We start from the raw sequence: 8632 nt of genomic DNA, 5'->3' as shown, positions 1-8632 counted from the left end.
GGTTGTGGCTACGACGTGAAGTCACACATCCTGATCTAGCTGCAGAGCTGCTGTCATCATGTTCACACTGATTCATCTGAGTTATTATTTCTATAATTCAACTTGTTACACTGACGCCTCATTCTGAACACTTTCTTCTTCATGGTGCTGCTCAGACTGAACACCTGCACAGGTGAGACTGACCCAGAGTCTCATCAACTTCCTGTTTGTGTCTGTGAGTTTACAACAGGACATTAATGAGACACCAGTGGACAACAGGTCCGTCCAGGTGGACGTCAGAGCTGTCTCCTGTGTTTGACCTGATGTCTTCAGGTTTGTTACCAACAGAGACACAAAGTGTCCCTCAGGAGACACTTTGTGTCTTCATGTCAAAACAAGTTGGGACAGTTTGAGCTCCAGTTTCCTCGTCCTCCGCTCAGCACCAGAACCGGTCCCACCACACGATGCCTTCAGGTGCCGACTGAAACCAGGAGTTCACCACGTTCAGCTCTGACACTAAGGATCAGCTGTAACACTCAGTGAGTTTTCCTGCAGCACCTGAACGCAGCAGCAGCTCTGTGGAAAGCCCCGACGCTTCACTTTCACTTCCTGATCAGCAGCCAATCAGAGACAGAGCTGCTGATGAGTCATCAGTTAACAGGAAGAGCAGCAGAGAGAGGAGACGCTCAGACACCAGGAAGTGGGTCGGGCTCTGAAGACAGCTCAAACTGTGTAGCTACATCATCACATGACGCCCTGCAGTCCAACCAGACCGGTTCCCTTTGAGCTGACATGGTGAAAGAAGCAGCTGTAGAACATTATCACTGAGACATGACCCGTTTACTGAGACATGACCCATTACTGAGACATGACCCGTTAACTGAGACATGACCCGTGTACTGAGACATGACCCGTGTACTGTCAGAGTCTGATCCATTCGGTCCGATAACATTTGTAAAGTCTAGAAGAGATTAAATTATTCTATCCTCATTCAAGTAAGCCGGCTCAGTCAGCAGAAGTCTCTAGTGCACACGCTCTGTGGGCCGAACAATGTGAAAGCTATGTGGAAGAAACCGGGCCAGAACATGACCGGACGAACCGGGAGTGAAGAGTTTTTGGCTTCATGCTCCACTGAGCAGCTTTCATAGGAATGAACGGGGCTCCACCTCCAACACCGAGTCCAGCAGCTGGAGGTCCATGTCAGACGGCCCCTTCAGGTCCATGAGGTGACCTTTGACCCTGCAGAGTCCAGACTGAGCTGAGTCCAGATGTCGGTGTGTCACAGGGTTCTGGACAGTCACAGCAGTAAAACTGTCCACATCAACACAACACACTGTGATGGCACAGTTCAGTTCAAACGGACCTTCAGAGGAGGAAGAACCTGAACAGTGCTTTGACAACCTGTGAAGAAGAACAGTGAAGGTGTGAAGACCAGGTGTTGGATGGTGCCTTCACTGGTCACTCAGCTGGTCTGTAGATTTCACACTCACACTAGAACAAAGAGTTTCTGTCTGACGGTCTGATGAGACTCAGTCTGCTGTCTGTCACCTCCACCTCTCTACAGGCCGTCCTCACACCTGATTGGCTGAGAGGGGAATGACCCAACCTGCTGTCACTCAGTCAGTCAGAGTCATGATGTGTTTCCATCACACCTGTCGGCCTCGACCACCTCCGTTTGACTTCACAGCACCTGTCACTGAATGATCAGTTTGACTTGATTGATCTCCGTGTGATTGATCTCCGTGTGACTGGTCTCTGTGTGATTGGACTCCGTTGGAACCGTTCCAGCTGTGCTCCATGTTGTCCAGATGTTGGTCAGCTGACTTGAATGACTCGTTCGGTGTCTGACCTGTGGTCTTCTCTGAGCTCTGTAAGCTAAACTGTTGCTAGCTACAGCGCAGCCCGGCGGTGTCGTCTCTTCTTCTTCTTCTTCTTGTTTTGTGTCCGGTTCATCAAACCTTAAACTTAAGCCCTCACCTGACCTTTGACCTCTGACCACACCGAGGCATCATGGAAGAAATACGTTCATTAAAGGTTCAGATAACTTTATAAATGTTGAGAGGGACCAAGATGGCGCCGCTGTAAGACGCCTCTTCTTTGCGCTGCCGAAGCTTTTTTGGTTCAAAGCTTGAATCTTGCCTGAGGCCAAGAAACATGTAAATAGTTTTTGTAACGTTATAAAAATTAGTTCTGAGGTCTGTTGGTGAAACTTTGACTCATTTTTGTTTAGTTTTTTCGTGGACTTTCTCTGTCGGGCTCTGCCTTCAATGAGCTAACGCAGTTGTTAACCGTTGACGTCTGCTTGCTAGCTCGGCTCCCAAACATTATCTGTTTAAAAGGCTCCAGCTGCTAAATAACTGGTTCTGACATGTCGTCTACTCTGGAGGAGGCGGAAACGGCAATGGAAGAGTCCACCATGCCGCATCATAGTTCGCTTACCAAGCACACTGAGATCAAGTTTGGACGTGAAACATTCTGAGGTCCTTCAGCAGAAGAACATGAAGATATCAGAGGACTTAACTCAGCAAGTAAAGGAAAATAAGGAAGTGTATTTTTTACAGGACACTCGAGCTGTGTTGGAAATCATCCACTCATTCACTCACTCCCTCTCCCCTACATCGTGTATATGATATAGTGCACTGCATCATGAACACGATGTAGGGAACGACGGGAGGAGACTTCGGACACTACACGGTAATTTTCTGAACGTGGTTACGTCAGCAGACGCGCCAGATACTCATGTGACGTGAGTGGGTCGCCGAGCATCATGTAAACAAACCTGACGGTGTAACGATGTGATTCTTCATGGCGGTTGTGTTTCTTAGTCAATAAACTGTTGAAATATCAATAGTGGTGAGTTTGGTTTGGTCAGCTCCTGTTTTGTGTCCTCGTCATGTAAACGCTCGGAGTTGTGCACGAGCTGTAACGTACCAAGCGCGTGTGAATTACCGTTAGTGGTCATTTAGCTCGTAAGCTATCGGCTACTTTCTTATGAAAAAAAGTTGTGTTCTTCTCCTCTGACAAACCACGACAGCATTGCATTGTGGGATACGGGAGCACAATGTAGTGTACGTCGCTTGTTCACTCAATTTTGCGGTGCATTGTGGGTATTTTGTCGTCCTCTACACAATGGATGAAATCAGCCACGGAGAATTCGAACAACACTGCAAAATGGCGAACACACTATATAGTGCGCTACATCCATGATAGGGGGCGATTTCCAACACAGCTACCTTCTTCTTCAGAAGATGAAGCATTCTGGGTAATCAGTGGGGAGGGAGAGCTTTATTTTCTCATTTCTCAGGAGGTGTTTTAGTTTTATTCAATCCTAAATGTAATGGTGAGATTGTGTACAGAGGCTTCTGATGTTGGTGATGGGTTTGGTAGTAATTAAATCTGGAGAGAATATATTTATTGAGGTAAATATTTATGATTTAACAACTCTGACATCAAACTCCTTCATTGTTTGTCTGACAAGATTCTGCAAGAAAGAAACAAAAGTCCTTCAGCTTGTGTGATCGCTGCAGTGACAAACTCATGTTCAGACAGATGAGATCATTTTAACCCTGTTTTTTTTTTATACTAATATTTTTATTAGTTTTAATTCAGTAATAATCGAACACGATAACATCACAGTACATTCCAATGAAAAATTACATAGTCAGGCAACTGGATCACTCGAGGACAATCAACATGTACAATTTTTAGCTCCACTCAGTCTTACAGTATGTGTCTCTTGGAAAGCATCTGGCGGTTATACACCCCATCAGGCAGAGCATTTGCAAGACAATAAAATAAAAGTAGAGGGGGGGGGGTCATGAGTGACCCTCCTCGATCGCCAAGAACACCGTCCATTTTTTCCATCTTGCATAATACAGGTCTCGTTTAAGTCTAAGCAGGAAGGTTAATCTCTCCATCTGGTGAATTTCTTTGATGACCTCTAACCAGTCAGAGGCCGTGGGTGGGTCTGACTGCAGCCACTTATGGGTGATTGTTTTTTTTGCTGCTGCGGACATTATTTTTAAGAGGTATCTATCATTTTCTGCCATCCCATCTGGTAAATCACCTAGATAAAGAGTTGTGAATGGCAGAGGAATCGGTTGTCCCAGTATGCGTTGTATGGTTTTCACAATATCATCCCAAAAAGGCCGCAGTCCTGGGCAACTCCAAAAGATGTGGTAGTGGTTTGCCTCGTCATTTCCACACTTTCTCCAGCATGTGTGAACCGTTGCTATTGAATATGATTTCATTTTAGGTGTTACAAAAAAACGAACACGGTTCTTCCAACAGAATTCACGCCAATACATCGAACAAGAAGTAGAAAAAACAGCATCACACATATTATCCCATTGTTCACAGGTTATTTTGTAATTTAATTCTCTCTCGCATCTCTCTTTGATGTATGTTGTGGTATTATCTCTGCTCTTTGCAATGCCTTGGAAAAGCCTTGAAATAACAGATTGACAGGTACCATTATATGCCCGTATTATTAGTTGTATTATTTCGTTTGAGTCCGCAGTTTCATTTTCCCGGATTTCTTTGATAAAATATTGACGTACTTGTAAATATCTAAAAAAAATCATGATTTTCTAAGTTGTATTTTTCTCTCAGTGCTTGAAAACTTTGCAGCGTATTTTTTTCCATTATATAACAATAGGCAGTAATACCTTTATTTGTCCAGTACTTAAACCTAGAGTCCATACCATTCTGTTTAAAATCTGTGTCGTGTCCAACCCATCTGATTTTTTTCACTTGGTTCCACAAATTGAATTGCTTCACAACCCCAAACCAGGTGTGTAATGTAAAAGAGACAAATGGGCTCAAATGTTCTTGAAAGGTTGTCATTAATTTGTTATCACCAATCATTGCCTGTATGGGGATGCCCCTGCATTCCCTTTCCATGTCCTTCCATTTTGCCTCATAACCACTATCACACCAGAGGACCACATATTTTAACTGGGCAGAATGGTAATAATCCCTGAGATTAGGGAGAGACATACCACCTCTTTCTTTATTAATAGTCAATGTGCTGTATCTAATCCTTGTTTTTTTCCCTCTCCAAATAAAACGTGAAATTTGCTTGTCCCATTCCTGAAATTGACTGTTTGGAATTTTAATTGGCAGTGACATAAATATACATAATAGTTTAGGTAAAATAGACATTTTTATAATGTCGATTCTTGCACTGAAGCTTAGTAGAAAAGCTGACCAGTTACCAAGATCTTCTTTAATTTTCTTGTTTACAGTTTCATAGTTTGTTTTGTACAAATCATTAGGACAGTATGTCAACCAAATTCCCAAGTATTTAATTACTTTTTGAGACCAATCAATTGGTATTCTGTGTTTGAGCTCCGGTGACGGGATATAATTGAACGCTAATACTTAAGTTTTCTGTATGTTGAGTTTATAACCCGAATATGTGCCAAATACATCAAGGAGATCTAAAAGGATAGGAAGGCATTTCTCTGGGTTATTAATATAAAGCAAGACATCACCTGCGTACATCGCTATTTTGTGTTCTATATGGTCAATCAGAATTCCCTGTATGTTACAGTTTTCTCTTATTGCCTGTGCCAAAGGTTCCAGGTACAGCGCAAAAAGGGCTGGCGATAAAGGGCATCCCTGACGTGTGGATCTTTCCAAATTTATGCGATCAGTGCGGCTTCCGTTAATCCTAATTCTTGCTGTAGGGGCAGTGTATAATGTTTTAAAATCGTAAATAGCTTTTTCATTGAAACCAAATCTTTTCAAAACTAAAAATAAATATTCCCAACTAACACAATCAAACGCTTTCTCCGCATCTAGACTTGCCAGCACTGCACTTGTTTTATTTTTTTGAATGTTCTGTATTATATGAAGAGAGCTTCTGATATTATCATGTGTTTGACGCCCCCTGATAAAACCAGTTTGGTCGCTATCAATTAATTCTGGCATAAATGAATCTGGTCTTCGGGACATGATTGATGCATATAGTTTATAGTCCTGGTTTAGAACTGAGATCGGCCTGTACGAACTACATAACATTTTATTCTTTCCCTCCTTGGGGATAACAGAAATGATCGCCTCACTCCATGAGGGTGGAGATGACTTATTTTCTAATGTCCAATTAAAAGAGTTAAGAAGTATTGGATTCAGCTCTTCTTTAAATATTTTGTACCATTCCGCTGGTAGTCCATCGCTTCCTGGTGTCTTATTATTTTTAAGTTTATTCAATGCTGTTTCCAGTTCTTTTTCTGTAATCTGTGATGTTAAACATTTATCTTGATGATCTCCGATTGAAGGTAGATCTAGGGAATCTAGAAAGGTTGTTATATTTTCTTTAGTTTCTAGCATTGGCTGCGAGTATAGATTCTTATAATACGACTGAAAAGCAGCATCAATTTCCTCTAAGTTATGATATTGTCCTGTTTTAGCATCCAATATTTTATATACTGATTGGGAAATGTGTTTTTTGCGTATTTTCTTTGCTAGTAATTTTGTAGCCTTAGGGCCCACTTCGTAGTATGACTGTTTTAAAAATGTATGTTTTTTCTCGAGTTCCTCTTTATAGATATCTGATATCTGGTTTCTAATTTCTTTCATTTTTGACAGAGTTTGGGGGTCTTGGTTTCTGCAGTGTTGCCTTTCCAGTTCTTTTAAACTGTCTTCAAGCTGTTTTAGTTTATTTTCTTTTGCCTTCTTGATTGCTGTGCTGAGGGATATTAATTTACCCCTGACCACTGCCTTTAAGGTATCCCATAATATATTTGGGTTCACCTCCCCATTATCATTATGGTCAAGAAAGGTCTTAATTTCAGATTTCACGTCTTGTATGACTGTTTTGTCATTAAGCAGACTTGTATTCAGTCTCCAAATAGTTTTCTTCGGTCTACTGTCTAGATATAATTTCAAATAGAGTGGCGAGTGATCTGAAATATCCCTAGTTCCGATTTCGCAACTCTGAATTCTATGTCTATCATTTTGAAAAATAAAAAAATAATCTATCCTTGAATGTACTGCCTTGGGAGCAGAGGAGAAGGTGTAATTTTTGTCTATCGGGTGAAGATCCCTCCAAATGTCAAGTAAGCCCATCTCATCCAGACCCTTCCTCAGCACTTTAGTTTGAGGAGTTATATTTCTCTTACTGTTAGATGTGTCTAATTTGCCATTCATTACTGTGTTAAAGTCCCCTGCGCAGATTAGTGTGCCTTGAGATTCTGAACCAATCAATTCAAGGAGCTTTTTTATAATGTTTTGATCACTTAGTGGAGGTAAATAAACTGAAATGAGCGTAGTCAGGTGATTTTCTATTTGGCCTTGCACCAATATAAATCAAATCAAATCAAATCAAATTTTATTTGTATAGCCCAAATTCACAAATCACAGTTTGCCTCAGAGGGCTTTACAATCTGTACAGAGACGACACCCTCTGTCCTTCGACCCTCGATTCGAGTGAGGAAAAACTTGCCCCAAAAAAAAAAGCCCTTTTAACAGGGAAAAAAAATGTGGAAGAAACCTCAGGGAGAGCCACAGAGGAGGGATCCCTCTCCCAGGACGGACAGACGTGCAATAGATGTCGCATGTACAGAGCAGATCAACGAGATCACAATGTATTCAATTATATATCTGCCTTCACTATCCCCATTCTCCCTAATTAATTCAAAATTAACAGAGTTGTGTATTAAAATTGCAGCACCTCGTTTATGACCTGCTTTGAATGTGCTGTAGAATGTATTTTTGTATCCAAATGTTTTCAATTTTCCATGTTCATTTCGGGATAGGTGGGCTTCCTGCAAAAATATAACTTTGTTATTCTCCCTTCTTATTTTTGTCATTACTTTACTCCTCTTAACAGGATTATTCAAGCCATTTACATTCCAAGAAGCTATTGTCAAACTGCTATACCCCATAAGAATAGGTCAATCCACATGTGCCGACTGTATAAACATATGTACTGTGAGAACAACAGAAAAGCACTTACATGAACAGTAAGAACAAGTGCAACATTGACTTCCAACCTCACGGTCTTACACTGCCCTGTCTTCTTCCTACAGCTACTCATTGGGTGTTTAATAATAATAAAAGGCCTATTAATAAATTAAAAAATAATAACAATGTTTATAATCAGAAAATAAGAAAGAAAATTCAACCTACAGAGTTCAGGTTTGAGTTAAATCTGTGTGTCTATCAGAATGCAGTGATTTATATTTTCTGCATTAGGCCTATTTGAAATTATGTGAACAGCACCTCGTGAGCTCTATTAGTGTGATGTTTACATTACTGCCGATGAAAATCTCTGAGCCTCTCCCGGACGCGTGTGGATCGGTCTCCATCCTTTCTGCTCCAGCATGCGCCCTGGATGAGTTTCTGCTCCCAGTTAGTGACAGTTTTTTGCGGCAGGTCGAGCTGAAAGCCTCTCTTTCTCATGTCCTCAAATACTTCTGTTGCGTTGTTATAGAGGCGCAGTCCGTTGTCCCAGTGGATCCTCATCCGGGCAGGGTAAGGAGTCTGAAAACGTATCTGCTTTTCTTTAAGCATCTTCTTTATATCCCTGTACTCCCGGAGTCTGTTGTTAATTTCTGTGGGAAAGTCGTGGGCAAATGTGACTGATTTCCCGTCACAAGAGATTTTCTTTGACCAAGCCGTCTTCAGTATTTTATCTTTGGTGTCATAC

This window comes from Pagrus pagrus (assembly GCF_965226575.1).
Source record: "Pagrus pagrus genome assembly, chromosome: 22".
NCBI classification, from domain to species: domain Eukaryota; kingdom Metazoa; phylum Chordata; class Actinopteri; order Spariformes; family Sparidae; genus Pagrus; species Pagrus pagrus.
This window is presented reverse-complemented; position numbering follows the sequence as displayed.